Source organism: Sminthopsis crassicaudata, chromosome 3 (assembly GCF_048593235.1).
Source record: "Sminthopsis crassicaudata isolate SCR6 chromosome 3, ASM4859323v1, whole genome shotgun sequence".
Lineage (NCBI taxonomy): Eukaryota > Metazoa > Chordata > Mammalia > Dasyuromorphia > Dasyuridae > Sminthopsis > Sminthopsis crassicaudata.
Window position 1 is genome coordinate 248,786,791 of NC_133619.1, and position 20,074 is coordinate 248,806,864.

Consider the following 20,074-nt stretch of genomic DNA (forward strand, 5'->3'; position numbering starts at 1 on the left):
ATAACAAACAACCTTGTAGGGTACAGGTAATACAAGTATACTAAAGCTTGTACAATCCATGCTGGGTGGGGGAAGGGTGTGTGTGTGTAATGGACTCTTGTACAGCAGATAAGTCTCAAAGGGATTATTACCCTGAAGGGGAGCAAATACTGAGCTGGGATTCAAATAGGAGTTCTCTTTAAATAAGAAACTGGGCTAGATAGGTCTCTCTTCCAATGTCTCATCCAGTTCTAACACTGCGATATTTGAGAGGGGTACTAAATAAACAAACAAACAAACAAACAAACTGCTAATCGGAGTTTAAAGGAGATTAAAATTTATTTAAACCTAGAGAACCATATCTCTGAGACTAACCAGAAAAGACCTGGCTTTCATTGGTACTGTGGCTAGATAGCATAGATTTAGCTCATGATGAGTCAGAAACAAGGTGGAACTAAAAGGAGAAACCAGATTTCTCTGGTACCCAAGCAAAGCCAAGAAGGAGTTGTTATGAAACTGCACAGTAGATATTCAGCTTCCTATGTCATTGGATTTCTTATACTATTTTATTCTAAAAAGCTGTTGTTGGTTAAAAGGCTAATGAAGATTCTATATAATGGGGAACAAATGGAAGAGAATTATGAATCAAGAGTTTTATTCCCAGGTCTTCATCTCCCAAAGTTTTTCAACTCAAAACTGGATCTGTAAAATATATGAATTTTCTAAGATTCCTCTTCCCCTCAACAGATTGGTTAGTAAAAGGGGAAAAGCAATTAGGCAATAAGATCAGGGGCGAGCAAAGAAGAATGCGATTTGAAGAAAGAATCCGATTCTCAAAATATATAATTTTGAGACTTTGAGAGGATATGTTTTATAAAATGATCCTGATCAGAGGACTTGAAGTAGAAAAAATTCTGCTTTAAATTCTTGAGTGATAATAGAAAAAAGTGAATAATAAAGGACAAAACCTCTTTTGGGGAAGTTCTCAGCATTTCTCCACATCCTCTTATAATAATCCATCAATAGTTCTATCAGAGATGAGATTGAATAAACCCTGGGCCTACACTAGTGAGTCTTATTATGCCCAAATTAAACTGTTTATATGAAATTTTAGCCCATTTTAGGAGTGACCAACATTTGATTGGTCACTGCCAATGTTTACTTTAAATCAAAATTTTTTCTCTAGGCATTGAGAAACCAGGAGGAAATATTTTAAATACTATTAAAATGTCTTACATCTGGTGAAAATAAATAAAAAGAAAGATATACAATAGAATCAGAGGCATAAGCACAAATCTACATATTCCTGTGAGGAAGGGAAGAAGGAAGAAGAGACAGCAAAAAGGAGCCAACTTTAATCAGGTAAATGAAGAAGACAGAGGGCAAAGGAATTAAAATATAACATCCAAATCTTCAGAAAAAAAAAATCAAAAACAAAAGAAAACTTAAAAGAAAACACCTACCCAATCAAGGTAAGGCAGAGGATGCTGCAGCAGTAAATTTAAGATCTGTAATAATAACTCACATTGACATTGTCCTTTAGTAAAATCCTTTAAATGCATGAACTCATAACTGATAACATTCCCTATAAAGTAGGTGATATTATCTGACCACCTCCTATGAATGAGAAAACTGAGGGTCAAAGAAAGTAAGTGACTTTTCCAGAGCCACACAGTGACATCAGAGACAGGATTTGAACATAGATTTTTTTTTTCTGACTCCAAGTCTATTGTTCCATCTATTAAACCATATATCCTACTACTGTTCACCATTCTTCAGTCTTTTTTCCTATTAACATCTCTCTCTTTACATCTTCCTGTGACCTTCCATCAGGGTCATAACTTACTGTCAGCTCTGGAGAGTCCATTTGTTTTCATGGATTTAATTATCATTTCAACACAATGATTCTCCCAGATCCACATATCCACCCCTAGATAGCCTTCTATCACAACTACCTAAATCTGGATATAGTGGCTTTCACCTATAACCCTACTGCTGGGAGAATACTGAAAATGGCATGTAGATTGCTTGACCTCAAGATTTTTCTGACATAGTATAGTTAACATTGTGCTAGTGTATACACTAAATTCAGCGTTAATATGGAGAGGATCCTGGGAATGGAAGAGACAACCAGGCTGTCTAGGGAGAGACAAACTGTCTTTGAAACAAAAAACAAAGCAGATAAAAGCTACCATGATGGTCAATATTGGGACTGGCCACTGAACTTCCAAGCTTGGATGATACTGAGATTCAGTCTAAAAGAAGAAAAAAAATCTGCAGGGTCTCTTCTCCTAAAAGTCTGGTAGGCATCTCAAACTTTAAATTTCCAAAACAGAATTCTATCTTTTGCCAAATACTGATCCATCTTTCTAAATTTCATATTTCTATGGAGAATACAACAATCCTTTCTATCACCCCAAACTGTGCCCTCAGATGTCCTTGATTCCATCTGTTCTCTCAACCTCATTATTCATAACATATATCTCAAATAAACATCCCCTTCTCATTATTAAAGAAACACCATCTAAAAATAAATTCTCATTCTCTTTTTCTTCTTATAATTTCCTAAACAGTTTCCCTAAATGGTTTCAGTCTTTTTGAGTTCAAATTCACCATCTATTCAACTGCCAAAATATTTCTCTAAAATGTTATCAACTGCCCCCAAAACCTTCACTGCTTACTGACATAGCATAAAATACAAATGCTTTATCCTGGCATTTAAGATACTCTTGGCTTGGTTCTTACCTCCCTTTATTGCCTTACTTTATTCCACATCCATTCACAAACTATATTCGTATCAACTCTAAAAGCTGAAACTTCATTCCTTGTCTCCCTGTATTCATACAGACTATCCAAAATGCTTGGAAATTACCTCCCTATTCTTGCCTCTTAAAAGCCTACTCTCCCTATAAGTCTTGGCTCAGGAGCTAACTCTTTTGTGAAGCATCTCTAATTTCCCGTCATTAGTTATCTCTACCCTGCCATTTTCCTTGTATTATAATCCACGAAGTATATGCTTTCATTTTTATCTTTAAATTCTAAGCATTTAGCACAATGTCTTGCACAAAGTAGGTGTCAAATAAATATTTTTCATTTATCCTATCAGTTTCTTGCCTTGTTCCTCATAATCTGACTTGACTCCAGTCATATCCATGTCACATAAATGTAAAATTGAAGATGAATTATTTTTAAAAAGATTTATGGCTTCTGCTTTGCAAACTTCAGCACTGAAAAAAGATATTTGCCTTCTTCACTTAAGCATTGGAAGGAAGGAATAAAAGAAAAAAACATATAATATGGGAAACAATAGCTGGATGTCATGATTTGATTCTAGTTCTGACTATAATGCAATTACATATCTATGATCCTTGGTTAATGACAAATTCAAAAAATTATTTAAATTTTAAAGTAGAAAACTGTAAAAGTTATATAGACATGTGAGGTAATATCGTTCTAAATCACAAGAACAATGTAAAAGAATTGAGGGGGAGGGACATCTATCTCATTTAATACTTCTCCTAATCATATAACATTCTTCTATGGTTCTACCACAACTACTCAGTTTCTTTATTATTTTATTTTGACTACATACATACAAAGTTTCTTAAGTAGCTATCAATCCATTAAAACAAAAAAAATGTGTAAATTAAAAAAAAAAATTTCATCCTGCATCTCAGCAAGTTCTTGCTTGCTTGCAAAAAACAAAAGTAAATATATACATATATTTAAAAACCTTTAAAAATTACTGATGCAAAAGTTAAACAAATCAGAAGCCTCACCCATTTCTCTCTTCCTCCCCTTGCCCACATCCTTCTCTTTTGACCTTTCCATGGGCTTCTCAGCTCCCTCCCCTTTCGATATTTCCCCTACTCTCATATGCCAGAAACTCAAAGATTTATCACCCAGGCAAATCCATCACCCACTCTTTACCTCACTTCTCACTTCCAATCACATCACCCTAAGTACTCTACCAAAAGTAGAAGATATTTTTTGAAAATTTTTCGAAGAGCAATGAGAGAGAGAGAGAGAGAGAGAGAGAGAGAGAGAGAGAGAGAGAGAGAGAGAGAGAGAGAGAGAGAGAGAGAGAGAGAGAGCGCACAAACATCAAGGCCTGATATAGTCAGCTCAATACTGCCTATATGGCATTATGAATAACATGAAGCACTGTGGGTTGATGCACAGGGAGCCCAAATGTGGAATCAGACACCTAGGTATGTCAGACACTTGCTGTGTGAACCTAGGCAAGTCCACTTAACATATTTGGGATCTTCCAATTAAATGAAGGGTTTGGATCTGTAGACTTCTATTTCTAAATCTATGACAATACCTTGCAATACAGTGCTTTAAGGTAAAGCAGATAACTACATAAAGAAACAGGAAACTTGCCAGTCAAAGCAAGAATTAAAAATCTGTGTTTCTTCTGAGTCCAAAACTCATCTCTGAGATTCCTGACATTCTCCTTTTTCCTAAACTTTCTAGTTTTTCCAAGTACAAGCTTCTTGTAATTGGTGCCTTTTCAATTCCTTTAAGAGTTTTAATTTAGAAGTGGATATCTTCAACATAGAGAAGATCTAATTCAGTTCCAGTTGATCAATGATGGAGAGAATCAGCTACACCCAGAGAAGGAACACTGGGAATTGAGTGTAAACTGTTTGCACTATTGTCTTTCTTCCCAGATTACTTTTACGTTCTGAATCCAATTCTTACTGTGCAACAAGAAATTTGGTTTTGCACACATATATTGTATCTAGGATATACTATAACACATTTAACATGTATGGGATTGCCTGCCATCTAGGGGAGGGGATGGAGGGAAGGAGGGGAAAATTCAAAACTGAAGTGAGATAATGTAAAAAAAAAAAATTACCCATGCATATGTACTGTCAAAAAATTATAATTATAAAATTAATTTTTAAAAAGAGTTTTAATTTAAAACAACCTCTACTAGCATCTCAAAGATTTATCTATGGGTGTTTTGCCATCAAAAGCAAAAAATATCTATGACAGTTTCCCAAATAAAAAAAAGCAAACTGCAGATCCATGTGGATCAAATTTTAAAAGTAGTAATCCTATGAAGTATTTAGTCATACTGTGGTCTAAGATTGGATCATAAGCAGTTAATAACTTTAATCCATAATCGGTATGGATTATTTCATTTTTTAAAAAACTTTATATATCCTTTACTAGAACATTTCCTGATATATAACAGATGCTTAACAAATGCATGTTGATTTATTTGTCTTTAAATATGAAAGGTAAATCCAAATTGAGCTATAAGTATTTTCATTTCTATCTCCAGAATACATATATATATATATTCATCTAGCTGATTACAGATCAATGATCATTATTCCCAGTAATGTTTTTAAAGTCCTTGAAAGCTTTCTCCTTTCTAGACATTTTTTCATTTCTTCAGTGCAGTAATCATATAAGAATTCCAGAGTCCTGTGACCACATACCTTTAAAGAATACACATACAGAACACTATATACAATGAGCCCAAAACAGTGAACCCATGAAGTCCTATTCTATATTATATTATATTGTAAGGCATTTTGAGGTTGGGATTTGTTTTTGTTGTTTTGGTTTCTTGCCATGTGATGGACAGCAAACATCTTTGTTTTAATAAGAGAAACCAACTCCTCAACTCAAATCATACAGAACCTAGTGGTTTCACAACTTACCCATGTAAACTCCAAGCAGCCTGCCAACCCTGATACAAACCCAATACTAACCATCTTTCCCTCTTATCTTGCTCTATCCTATGTTTGTGTCTGTATCTTAATTCCCTAAAAGCTTAGTCCTTTTCTCGAGTTAATATGAAAGAATAATTCATGCAGGCACACTGAATTAATGTAATAAGGAATTTCAATAATCATCTTCAATACTTTAGTTTTTAAGAAAGCAATGTGGTAAATTCTGTGATTGACTGCTTGGAAGAAAAGGAAATAAAATTTAGGGCATTGTCTCTCTCAAATAAAACCTTTAAATATCTATTTATCCAGATGATTCCAAGGAATGATGTTGGATGAATCCAATAAACAAAAACTATTATTGTTGCACAAAGCTGAAAATGCTTTTAGCTTCTTCTACTTTGGTAGTGACCAAATCCCTCTGATAGGATTGTTGAACAGTGACCAGGTACTGTGCTAGGTGTTGAGAGAGATTTAAAAAAATATCTGAAATGAATCCTTGCCTGGAAAATCTTCTCAATTTTTGGCATAGTTGATACAGTGCCATGCTGAAATCAAGAACCCACATCTTCCTGAGTTCAAGTCTGGTTTTAGGTACTTACTAGCTGTGGGACTCTGTACAAGTCACTTAATTTTCTGCCTTATCTCCCAGTCTATAAAATGATCAGGAGAGGAAATGGCAAACCATTCCATTATCATTGCCAAGAAAAATTTCAAATGAGCTCACAAAAAGTCAGACACAGCTGAAAAAAAAAATTGAGTGAAAATGCAATGACTGAACAACAACATAAATGTAAAGCAGAGGGGATATGTGCTAAAAATGAATGGTATAGTCCTCAAGTGCTTTGGAAGGTGAGAGGAATAGCTGAAGGCATTTAGGAAGTTAAAAGGTAGTCCAGGTAGGGGAAGAAGAAGCAGAATATGTTCTCCTAAGACTAGCGTAATCAGGTGACTGGATCTAAGTTCTAACGTAGGAAAAGGCGAATTAGGATCAGTTTATAATGGGTCTTAATATTAGACTGAAAGCTTGGTCAAACTGGGCAAAAGGAATCCACCATTAACTGGAAAACAAATCAAGATTAGACAAAGGGCCAGTGACAAAAAAAAAATGTATAAAATACTTAAAAATCACAAAAGTAAAATAACATTTAATATAGCCTATTAATCTTTTTGCTTGTATACAGTCCTCACCCTTCCTGCTTAACTCTCACTGAATATGATTCACAATTACTACAAATTCCCTTTTTCTCCTCCACAAACTCTCCCCATTACATCCTACTTCAATTATTTTTTTCCTATTATTATGTATTCTTCCAAATGACACACATCACAATCTTTCTAAAATGACTATGAGGCATTTAAAAGTTGCTATGGCTGAAAAAAAATCACCCTGAACCTAATTTAGTGATGAATTTCTCTGGAATTAACTATAGGCTGATTCCAAGAGAAAAGAAAATTTATCATTGTACCACAGGTGAATTCTTTCTAGGTAGCATTATTTGCCAGATCTTATACTCTACTGGCATATGCCATTGTGGAGAATTAAGACAATTTTATGTCATAATGTATCAGTTGACACAACTTTTAAAAGTTGTTTTAAGAAGCTGGAGGACATCTAGGAGGATAATCACAATGGCAAGGAGAGTCAGAAATCACACCATATGAGGACTGATTACAAAAACAGAAAGGTTAAGTCCAGAGAAAAAAAGAATTGGTAGAGCAAGATCATGGAGACCTTGTTTAAACACTAGATTTGCTACTTCATGGCTGTGTGACTGAGCAAGTCTTTCATTTTACTCATCTATAAAAGAGAACCAGTATTTTCACACATCCTCCAAAGTCGTAGTAAGGAAACAACTTAATATTCAAATTAACCAAGTCTTCACAATTCAGATTCTTTCAATGACATGGCTCACAACCCTTGCCCATCCTTGGTGCCATTTGTCCATGTCTTGTGAACATATTGGAAAATTTCCTTAATTTCTCCTGAATTTGCAAGGATATCAAGAGAACACTCTAGCTGTTCCTGTCATGATTTATTCTTGCCATCTTCTTTTCTTATCACACAATTCCTTCAGGACATTTTTATTAAAAATTTCTTCAATGTTCCTCATTAGTTCTATATTGTAACCAATTCATACTTATTTTATAATAAAAGTATAACAAAGGCAGAGCATCCAGAAATAAAGAAATGATAATCCTGCTTTATTCAGATCTCATCTAAAATATTGAGTTCAGGTCTGGATGTCACATTTTATAAAATTAAAACATGTCCAGAGTAAAACAACCAGGATGGTAAAGACCTTAATGTCAGGAAATAGAAGAATTAGTTGAAGGAAATGGGGATATTTAGCTTGGAGAAGAGAAGATATATAAGGGTGAGTATCTGAAGGTGACCTATATGGAAGAGGGATTAGTCTTACTTTATTTAACCTCACAGAACAGAGCCAGGATCAGAGACTCAAGAGTTACAGTCAGAAGGCAACTTTTAGTCCAATCCCCTCATTTTATACATAAAGAAATTAAAGGTTACCATGTCACTATGGCAGAACTGGGATGTGAATACGGGTCTCGTGACTCCAAACGTGGCCCTTTTCTACCATCCTACACTGTCTCTACACCCCTTTATTTTAAAGCTAAAAAAAAAAAAAAAAAAAGTCTGAAATATCTAATACATTGCCCAAAATTATACAAATAGTTAATCAGCAGCTTAACTTCCAGTATAATACAATGTCTTTTCCTAGAGAGATTTTTCAGAGAGGGTTTACACTAAATGATGACCAGTGAGGTTCCTCCTAATTCAAATGAAACAATTGTCTTTAATTGAGCTTGTTTGATCTGGCCCCAGAAGGGAAAACCAGTATCAATGGAGAATAACTATTTCCTTTTAGTTCTATAAAAATATAATTGAGCTGCCTCAAAAAATAATGGGTCCTTGATCATTTTTTAAGCAAAGACTGAATGACCACAAACTGGTCATTATCACCATTGTACAGATAAGACAATTGAAGCTGAGAGATAAAGGTACTAGAGTTCTGGGTATATTGCCATTAATATCTGAAGCAGAATTCAAACTCAGGTCTTGTTGATTCCAAGACAGTGCTCAAAATAATATAAGCTACAATGAGATTCTCCTGAGTATGCAAAAGTGAGCTAAGAGAATGGTATCAGGAAACTCTTCTCTCCACATACACAGTAACATTATAAAACCACAAAAGTAACAGGATAAGTGGCAGGAGGGGCAGGGTAAAGGAATAAATACAATATAGTGTTCTACTGTTCCCAATATAGTACACATTATTGTTAATAATGAAATCACAAATGACAATTCCTATCTTTGTGTGTATATCTGAAAAGACTGTTGGCAAGACCTACATATTCAAGTTCTGTATTAAACATATTAAAACACATAGATACTGACTCTAAAGGGGCAATAATCAAAATAAAATTTATTTAGCACCTACTGTCTGTACTACACCAGTTGCTAGAAGTCCAAAAAGTTAGAAAATAAGTTATAAAATTAAAACATGTCCAGAGTAAAACAATCAAGATGGTAAAGACCTTAATGTCAGGAAATAGAAGAATTAGTAAACTCTAGGAGTTAATAATCTAGTTGGAGAGACAGAAGTTATAAATAAAAAGATAAATAATTTCATAAATTACTATAAGCCAAGTGCCAAAATATTAATATGAGTAATTTTTACTCCATATTTGAAGTGATAAAAATGGATTTTCTTTACTTTTATGTTCGCATTGGTCTACTAACCAAACTAGGGTAAAACCCATAAATTGACAATTGTGGCTTTGACCCAAATTATTTCTGAAGCTTTCACATGTTTCTTATAAAGTCTATGAAAATTTCTGGACATGTTTGTGGTCTCCCCCTTCCCCATGAGGAACTCCCAGTGTGAAAATTTCCTACAATCATGAAACTCAATAATCAACAATTTGTAGCCTTAAAAAAACAACTTAATCAATTGAGAGGTTAAGACAAGGAAAAAGAGACAGAGAGACAGACAGAGAAAGAGAGACCGAGACAAAGAGATAGAGCTTCCTCTACTTTTTCCCCCAAGAAATGTTTTAGTGATTTTTTTCCACCATTCAGAAGCTCAGCTTAAAAAAAAATCAGTACACAATTCAAGTGGAACTCTATCTCAAAGAAAAAGGGGAGAGAAGCATAAATATACTAACAATTCTTGTTTTCCAAAGCTCTTTTTCATCCAGAAAGGAACAAAACCCCTGGACATTTTGAAAACCTCTAAGCAGGGGTTATTAACAGAATTTTTGTTTATGTTATTCATCTAAAAATATTAGTTTGAGGTGTCCCCAGGCTTCACCAGACTGCCAAAGACTTTCTGGATTCATGACACACAGAAGGTTAAGAAGGTTTCACTGCTACATATTCAACATTTATTACTAAGGGACACAAAACACAACTTTCTTCATGTCTTCACTGCATACAAAAAAAGATTTTTCTGGGGAGGTGAGTAGGGAGAATCACAACACAGGAAGATGACATCCACATTTCTTACACACAAGCGCGCGCACACACACACAAGACTTTTTGTGCTGGTATTAATAAAGCCCGTCCTCAGTGACATACATAAATCAGGTGCAGCATGCCAGGCCCTGGAATCAGTATAAACAAAATAGGTCAGGGCTGCAGGCTCCACATCCTGCATCCCGAGTCCTCTCTTTGCCAATCAAAATCCATCTTCTCAAGAGGAAACCAGCCAGCCTCCTTCAGCACCTCTTCCTCCTCCTTCCCCAAACACGCCCCAGGCCTTTCCCTCCGCCCGCCCCTCCAACCAAAACACAGCATCTGGAGAAAGGGGGGAGAAGGAGGGCGAGGAGGTAAACTCCATAGCTGATCTATTTATTTCCATTTAATACCCTGAAACCAGGAGGGGAAGCTGCATCATTTCCATGACAACAGCGGGGGGGGGGGGGGGCGAGAAAGTGAGAAGTGTTTCCCCCCAACTCAAAGAGGGATGAAGGATGCACTTGAGTCCTCCACTACACTCCCACCCCCTGGACTGCATCTATCTCCACCCTAATCCCCCGGGGGTCCCCGCCTCTTCAGCTGGGCTCGCGTGGGTCGCCCACATTCCGCCCTCCTCCATCCTTTCCCGGCTCCACCCCGTCTCTTGGTGTAGACTGAACTGCGTCCTCCTCCTCCTCCTCCTCCACCCTCCAGCTGTTCTCTTCCCCGTCCTCCCCCACAGCCGCTGCCGCTCCCCTCTTCTACGACCCTGCCCCCTTCCTCTATCCTGTCCTAGCGCCGCAGCCCCTCACCTGAACCACGCCGCGGGATCCCGGGAATCCGGCCTCTAGCAGCCCGCGCCGCTGGGCTCTCAAGCGAGCTCCCGGTGAAGCAGGCTCCGGGCAGGAAGCACCGGCGCTTCTATCGCTGTTGCAGCTCCTAGCAGACTGAAGAACCTGCAGCTTCGGCGCCGCCTGCTTTAGGGCTGCCTGGTTGTGAAGTCATCGGCTCGAGCCCCTCCTTCTCCTCCTCCTCCTCCTCTTCCTCGTCCTTCTCCTCCCTAGCCCGACTGCAAATGCACTCCCTGAAACAAACCCGCGCAGCTTCCCCGGGGCTGCTGGCTGCTGCAGTAGCAAAGCGAGGCTGCAAGTGGTCGCTGCCCGCCTCCTTTCCTTTTTGGCCAATCCCCGGGCGCAGCAGGCTAATATGGGGCACGCCTAGACCCATATCCCGTCAGCTCGCCCCACCCCTTGACGCTTGCTCACTACGTGAACTGAAATACACTATCACTCTCCTGCTCTGTTCACCTGCCACTTGGAGTAAAGGGGCTCCACGTGACTATCCGCCACCACAGGCATGGGCTTAATCCTAGAAGGTTTACGAGGGAGCTTTGCCTTATCAGATGTCACAACTACTACTTGCACCTTTACCTGTATTCAGTGAGATTCCCTGACCTTAATTTACCTACCTACAAATGTGGATGTTCCGAGGCGCTCTTTTTCAGAAAACTATGCCGATCACAAACTGGTGTTCCTCCGCCTCCGGCAGACAGGATCCAGTTTTGGTTTTTTTAGCCCAACGACCTAACTGGACCATTCTTAGAAATTATGTTAACTAAGTCAGAATGACTTTCTTAATGAACTATGATCCCTATGCTGGGGGCAAAAGGGCTACTCTGAAACCTGAGTTAATTCTTTCTATTGAGATACTATTACATTCACCCTAGGGCGAGTTAATGGAGACTTCAAAATTTACCCCCCTGCAATAACTCTCAGATTTAATCACGTTTCATTTTGGGAATGCTTTTGTTTGCAGAATTTGAGATTAGATTCCCCCCCCCCCTTTAATTTAAAGCTTAAATTCTGCTCCCTTATAAACCACTATAATGCTGGTTTGCACTAATGTCTTCCAAAAAAGTAATGCTGGAACAAGCCACAGGGTTAAGACTAGGAATAAATAGAACTAGTGTTCTTAACTTTTTGTCTATTACAGACTCTTTTAGTCAAGTTGATAAGATCCTGAATGGCTGAGGGCGGTGGACAGAGAAAGACTGAAGTATTGCCATATTGCTAACAGGGAAGGGCACTGAGGGGGGGTCAGTTTAACCTTATGGCCTCACCTTGCTGTGTCCAGCAGAGATCTCGGTCACGTCCCAAATCTGCTTATGGCCCACATCATCTCTGCAGCACTCCTTCGGATTAGTCCATCACCGCATTGTGCCTCTTGTTATCTTCCCTCACCCCTCTCTCCTGCCACTTAGTCTCTCTCCGCACATACCCCCACCAGGCTTCGTAGTCTCAAATACCTCCATGCCTTGTGGTGTCTTTCTTCATTTTTATAGTTGCCAGCACAGGGCATGCTCCAAGCTCATGAGGTGTTTCCTTTTCTTCTGGCTAACTGTGAGTTCCACTAGGGAACTTGTCTTTTCCATCATTTAATATTAAAAACTCCTTTCCTTGCTATGTGCTCTCTCAACTCTTTTATTGCATCTCTTAATTTTATCTGTAACTTCTCCTCCTAAATAAACCTACCTTTTGCCAAAGAGAATGCCGGCTATGAATTCTTCACATAACCAAACCCCATTATCTGGTGCATCTGATGCCTACAAAACACATAATTTGCTACAGCAACCACATCAAAAAGACACTAAATGTATAAAATAAAATACGTAGAGTTGCAAAGGAAATAATTTATATTGACATAGCTATCAAAATTTTAAAATAGGGGCAGCTAGGTGGCGCAGTGGATAGAGCACCAGCCTTAAAGTCAAGAGGACCTGAGTTCAAATCAGTTACAACTTAACACTTTCTAACTATGTGATCCTGGGCAAGTCAACTTAATCACAATTGACTCAGAAAGAAAAAGAAAAAAATTTTAAAATAAGCTCAGTAACCTCAGGTTAAGAACTCCTGTATAAAGAAGCTAACATTTCAAATTGTGAACACTAGATAAGCTAGATTTTTAGCTATTTAATTAAATCTAAATTGGTGAATTCTTAAATAAAAGCTTAGACAAACAAGTTTTAAAGGTGCTTACTTTAGATATCCTACTAGTCAGTGTTTAATGCTTTAAGGATAATCTCTCCTTATCTCCTCCTCCCAACCCCCCCCCCCCAAATAATGATCCTTGCCCTAAAAGAGCTCACATTTTAAAGATAAAATTAATGTGCACTTTTATTCATTTTGGAAATATTTCAGCAATGGGGGCTGAGATGAGAAATCAGGAAGGGCAATATGCTCAAAAATGTAAAGAAAAAATAAACTTTTTATTTTCTTGGGAAAGTACAGATTACAAGACAAAATTACAATATTACTATGTCTGATGTTCTTCCTGTCAATATTTAGCTTTTTGCAGCTCTAAATCAAATAATTTAAAAATTCTATGTAATTCCAAAGAAATTTTATTCTACTTTTAAGGAAGCCTTATATAAATACAATTTGTATTAGAAATAAAACAAAAAGAATTTTTAAAAAAATGACTCATTGACGATTCAAACTAGTTCCACTTATTCAGTGATGAAGAGAGCCATCTACACCCAGAAAGAACCATGGGAACTGAGTGTGGTTCACAACATAGCATTTTCACTCTTTTTGTTGTTTGCTTGCATTTTATTTTGCTTCTCTCTTTTTTCTTTTACTGGTTTGATTTGATTTTTCTTGTGCAGCACAATAACTGTATAAAACTCTAAGCTATATTGAATCTAACATATTTCTACCATGTTTAACATATATTGGATTACTTGCCATCTAGGGGAGGGTGTATTTGTGGGGAAATTGAAACACAAGATTTTGCAAGGGCTAATGTTGAAGAGTTCTCCACACATATGTTTTGAAGAATAAAAAGCTTTAATAAAAAAATAAGTTTCCATAGAAACATACACACACACACACACACACACACACACACACACACACACACACACACACACAAATGACTCATTTAGTTTAACAAATTAAATTAAGACTCCATTAGCCTATATTCTGGTCTGGGTTGGGGGGGGGGGAACTTTGTCCATTTTTAGCAGTTAGCAGATGACACTTTTCTCAATTTCTAATCAAGTTTTGCTTCAAAATGCAAATAAGGTCAACAAAATCTCAAGCACTTAAGAGTTAAAGCTATTCTAAAGGTCTTCTAAATTCTTTCCTGGTTTTTGATGATTGCTAAATTCTTTGCTTCTTAACAAACTGAAATAGAGATATACAATAAAATGGAGAAAATTTCACCTGAAACTTCAGATCTGTTGAGATTTGTTGAGAATTGTTGAGAATAAAAGCACTACATGGAATATAAATCCCAAAAGTCAAATTTAACAATTCTATTCTTTTAAACTTTTGTAGGCTAACGTACAAAAAAATTTAAATATTTTATTTTGTTTTATTAAAAGTTCCAAACTGGACCATTTTTAATTTTGTAAACTAGGACAGTCCTGAGCCAAAGGAGTTCAGGTCCATGGGGTACATAAGCAATTAAGCATTTATAATTTAGTTTAAAAAAGTAGACATTATGTCTATAATTGAACTTAGGGTATCTTTGCATTGTTCCCCTTTAGCATTAAAAAATTAGGTAAGTTTCATAACATAATAAGAACTAAATTAGAAGTTGATATTGACAGCAAGAAAAGATTGTGAAAAGTAATTAATAATTGATTAATTGATTAATGAACTTTCCCCTTTAGTTACATCAGGTAAATTAAAACACTAATGGAACTTTGCAAATTACTGATTTGAAGAATTCAAAAAATGTTGGAAAAATTTGCTTGAATGGATGCAGAAACAAACAGAATAAGAAGAATACACATAATAACCACAGTAATGGGGTTAACAATGCAAGACTAAATTCAGATAAATTCAGTGATGAGTGATGAATCCAGAAGACCAATGACGAAAAATAATTTCATTCTGATTTGTAGAAACGTCTGAGACTGACTACATATATGGAATGAAGCATCGCAGTAGGCCAGTTTATTTTGCTCAATTGTACTTTTTTACAAGGAAAAGTAAGAGAGCAGACTATTAGAAAATGACAGCAAGATTCTAAAAAATTAACAAAAGTTTATAAGGTAGAGGCAAAATATGATAATGTAGTTGTAAAGTTACGGATTCAATTCTAACGTGATCAAAAGACAAGAACAAACAGTTCTCAAAAGAATTGCACATTATTAACAACCATATGAAAGATTTTTCCCAAATTATTATGAGAAATGCAAATCTAACTCTTGAGGTTTCATCTTGCAACCAATAAATTGGCAAAGATTGTAAAAGATGCAAATAGCCAAAGTTGGAATTGGTGTAGAAAGCCAAACACGCTAAGTACAGGTAAGAATTTCAACCAGTGACAATGGGGAAAGGTTGAATTCATTCCATGTGTACTTTGAATGAGAAAAAGGATTAAAATGTACATATAAATACATATATTTTATTAGTTTCTTATTTTTATAACATATCTTAAAAAAAAAAAAAAAAGCATTTAAGTATTTACTATGTGCCTGATATTGCCTTAAGTGCTGGGTATTCAAATACAAGAAACAAGACAGCTTTCATTGTAAGTGAATTTGATTTGACCATTCAGGAAGGAATTTGACATTATATTCTTTTCCAAAATGACTAAAATGTTCATTCCCTTTGACCAAGAAATACCAGTACCTCCTGGCCTCCTTCAAGACTTGGCATAAAAGCATAAATTCTACCTTCAGTGAGATGTTTTTCTCTTCCCCTTCCCCACTGGAAAAGCAGTTAGTGGAAAGAGCTGTCTATGAAAGCAGGAAAACCAGGCTCATTTACTAGCTGTGATCCTGGGCAAGTCACTCAATCATGACTATAAAATGGGGATAATAGCACCTACCTCACAGGGTTGTGAGCATCAAATGAGATGTACAGCACTCTTCATTCCCTTCCCTACCTCTAAAAAATAGGGTTTTTTTCTGGGATTACCTCTCAGTTACTCTGTGTATATATCTTGCATGTACACATTATTTACATTTTTATCTCCTCCATTAAATCTGTAAGCTCTAGGAGGAGAGCGAGCCTGTTTTTAGCCTTTTTTCATCCAACCATACCTACACAAAACTCCATTGGGACACATAAAAAAAGTCTCAGTCCTCAAAGAACTTATATTATTACAATGAGGGAGATAATTAATAGGCTTACATAAGATATAAAGTAGTTTAAGGGAAGGAACTAGCTGCTAGGATGAGTCTGAAAGGTCTCCTACGGAAGGTGGCATCTAAACTGAATCTTGAAGGAAACCAGCGATTCAGAGGGGCAGAGATAAGAAGAGCAAAAATTCCAGACTTGAGGGCAAGCCAGGGGTTGGGTCATCAAGAGAAACAGTGTGAAAAACAAGTATAAATGCATTAAAGAGAGTAAGAAAGACAGAAACAGGCCCAGTCACAAAAAACTTTAAATGCTAAATAGAGCAGTGTTTATTGTTCCTAGAGATAATAAGGAACTGCTCAAATTTATTGAATAGGGGTAGTGACATGGTCAGACTTACACTTTAAGAAAATTATTTTGACAGCTGAATAGAGAATGGATTAGAAAAGAATAATTTTTAAAAAACAATTAGAAGACTATTGCAAGAATAGCAATAAGCCTAGTTTAGATGCAATGAAGGCCTGAACTAGGGTGGGGAATATGTAAGACCACCTATACAAGAGATAACATGCAAAAAATTTAAAAACTGATCAGAGTTGGATATAAGCAAGAAGTTGAATGGAATACCTTATCTAGGTTTAGAATATGGGTGACTGAAATCAGTATCTTTAACAATAGAAAAATTCAGAAGAGTGAATTTGAGGAAAAAGATTAAATTTTATTTTGCATATAGGTTTAAAAGACAGTAGTTCAAAATATATAATAGATAACTAATTATGCAAGAAAAGCTCAGGAAAGAAAATAAGAGCTGTAGATATTGTTGAATTGAATTGCTGGAAAATAGAAACCATGCTAGCAATAAAATCTGGCAAGAGTTCCAAATAAGAAGATAAAACTACCTAAGACAACTGAGTTCTCTTTGTCACATGATTAGAGATACCATATCAGAGAATGTCTCAGACTAGAATTTAGCATATTACTCTTCTGGATGAAATTCCACTTATCAAAACAGCTAGTTAAGAAAAACTATATAAAGAAGAGCAGCTAGGTGGCGCAGTGGATAGAGCAACCAGCCTTGAATTCAGGAGGACCCAAGTTCAAATCTGGTCTCAGACACTTAACACTTCCTAGCTGTATGACCCTGGGCGAGTCATTTAACCCCAGCCTCAGAAAAGAAAAAGGAAAAAAAAAAAAAAAAAAAGACATATAATGGAACAAAATCTCATAACTGAAAAAGATAGGGACTAGATAGATTAGAATTTCCTCTCAGGTAAATTCCCTTTATCAATCACAGGTAGAGGAATTTTCTGCATCTTAACAATGTTTAAGAGTTTCTAAGAACAGAGATGTTACAGGACTGGCTCGCTAGAGCCACAAAGATGGTGCCAATTAGAGATGGGATCTGAATCAAGACTTTCTTGGCTTTAAGTTCAGTTCTTTATCTCCTACAGTAGTGACTCACTACTTTAAAAAAAAAAAATACCAGTCATTACTACTATATAATTAAAAGCAAATGAAAAGGCATCTTTAAAAAGGCTGAGAATTAAAATCTTCCCTTTGTGAAATTGGTTATTTTACCTTCACAAAACAACCATGATAGGAAATGCCAAAGCAAACAGATGGTACCATAGTGTAGTGCTGAGCCTGAGGTCAGGAAGTTCAAATCTGACCTTAGATACTTAGGAGCTCTGTGACCCTGGGAAACCACTCTACTTCAGTAAATCTGTAAAATGAGCTGGAGAGGAAATGGCAAAGCATTCCAGTATCTTTGCTAAACACACACAGCGCCTCCAACCCAAACAGGCTCATGAAAGATAGGACAAAAGTGAAGAAGGCCCTGAACAGCAGCATAACCTTGTGACCAAAACAAGGTGGGCAGAGTACTTACATAACTAGCACAAGGATATATACAAGGATAAAGTCAAACTCTATTTGAATAATCATTCTAATATCATGTGCTCCTGTGAGCTTTCTGTGGTGATTATGCCACAGAAGATAACCAAATTCAATAATGTGACCTTCCCAGTGACATTTGGGAATATGGCATTTTTTTATAAGTTTGTTTTTGATTCTTGGATTTAAATGAAATAGCTGTACTTAACAGGAGCTTCAACTACTTGGAACATTGATCAAAATCCAAAGAGGCCTCCAAAGAAAAGGGTAAAAAATAAAGCTCATGAGCAGTAGAGCCCTATATGCTTTCAGATTCTATTTCTCAACTCCTAGTTTTTAAATTTTATTTTTTATTATGAACTTGATAAACAGTATGAACATTTCCTTAAAAACAGAAAGATTACATAGAAGATATTAATCTCAATTATGCATAGTCCTTCTAACAAGTCTATATTTAAAAAATTTAAGTATCTATTACATCTAGCCCTGTAGCTCCAATATTATGTTCCCTCTACTTTCTTTTTATGTTGAGATGTATTACATATATATTTTTTAATCACCATCATCAGTTGTCCTTTTGTTTTCCATAACTCACTCTCTCTCACACAGAGTTTTTCCTTTGTGACAAATGTAATCAAACAAAACAAATCCACACATTGGCTGTCTCTGTACACATACCTATGGCTCATTCTGCACCCCTATGTCAAAGGTAGTAATCATGTTTCATCATCAGTCTCATGGAGTCCTAAGAGGTTATAGCATATTGGAGTTCTCAAGCATTGCACAATTGTTTTCCCTTACAAAACTGCAGTTTTGGTATAAATTGTTCTATTTCTGTTCACTACTTTCTGAAGTCTCTCCATCTGTCATGTTGTCCATTTCTTAGAGCACTGTAATTATATTATGTTTACATGCCACAATTTGTTTTTATTTAAATGTACTTAATACCAACAAAGATGAACCACAGGTGAAAAAGGGAGAGGGTCAACTGGGTGACATCCTGGGCAAGCCCTGGATAAATCACTTATCCTTGATTGCCTCAAAAAACAAACAAAAAAAAAAGGTGGTGGACTAAACTAAATATGAACTACATACTTCTGTTATGTAGGTTTGTTTCCCCACTAAATACACCTTAAGGTTAATTCAAATTTAAAATGGTACCTTCAGAATTGTCCTGCATGTTTGTCCCCTTTTTTTTCAATGATTCATTATAGTTTTCTTTTCTTCCTTAAAGTATTACTGTTGCCATTTTACTCATTCCCTTATTCTCTTCTGAAAGAGAAAAATAAAAGCCCTACTTTATAATAAATAGGGACAATCATCCCAAATAAATTCCTCCAAGTCTTTCTAAATCCCTTCTCTCTTCATCTTAGGGTGCAATAACATTGTATTATCTTTGTCATAATTTCTTTAGCCATCTGCTAATGGAAAACTGCTGGTTTTGATTCTTTGCTATAGTAAAAACAATGGCTATAAATATGTAAAGATAAGAGGGTCCTTAGAAGCTTTTAAGTCCAATGAGGTAACTGATGCCAGAGTTTAACTTGTTCATATAACTAAGATTATGAGGCAAAATGTCATTTTGACAAAGTTTAGTAATCTTTCCAATATATCTTGCTGTTTATTTGGTATATAAGCTTTGTAGGGTTTCAATGGGTCAAAGAATAGGCATGTTCAGTGACTTTTGGGATATAGATTCAAAATGCTTTTCCAAATGGCTGAACTACTCCACTGAGTCACCAAAAGTACATTAGCGTGTGTCTCACATTCCCTCCAATTGGAATTTTCTGTTTTGTTATCATTGTCAATCCAATAAACATTCAGAGGTAACAAAGTGGTTTTAACTTGTATTTCACTAAGTATTTTGGAGCATTTTTTTTCCCTTACAGTTATTGGTACTTTACCTTTTTTCCTTCTGAAGAGTGCCTATTGAT

At 36.2% G+C, this 20,074-nt stretch overlaps 1 protein-coding gene across 6 annotated transcripts in view; it reads right to left on the reverse strand.

Moving 5' to 3' along the window:
• Positions 1 to 11,250, reverse strand: part of INPP4A (inositol polyphosphate-4-phosphatase type I A) — a 201,219-nt gene extending 189,969 nt beyond the window's left edge. For 5 of the 6 annotated variants that reach the window (XM_074300351.1, XM_074300349.1, XM_074300350.1 and 2 more), the window contains exon 1: positions 10,968 to 11,249. The gene's annotated coding sequence lies outside the window, so the exon portion shown is untranslated. Of the gene's footprint in view, positions 1 to 10,967 lie in introns of all 6 variants that reach the window. The other variant, XM_074300347.1, reaches the window with a different exon arrangement.
• Positions 11,251 to 20,074: the final 8,824 nt, after the last annotated feature.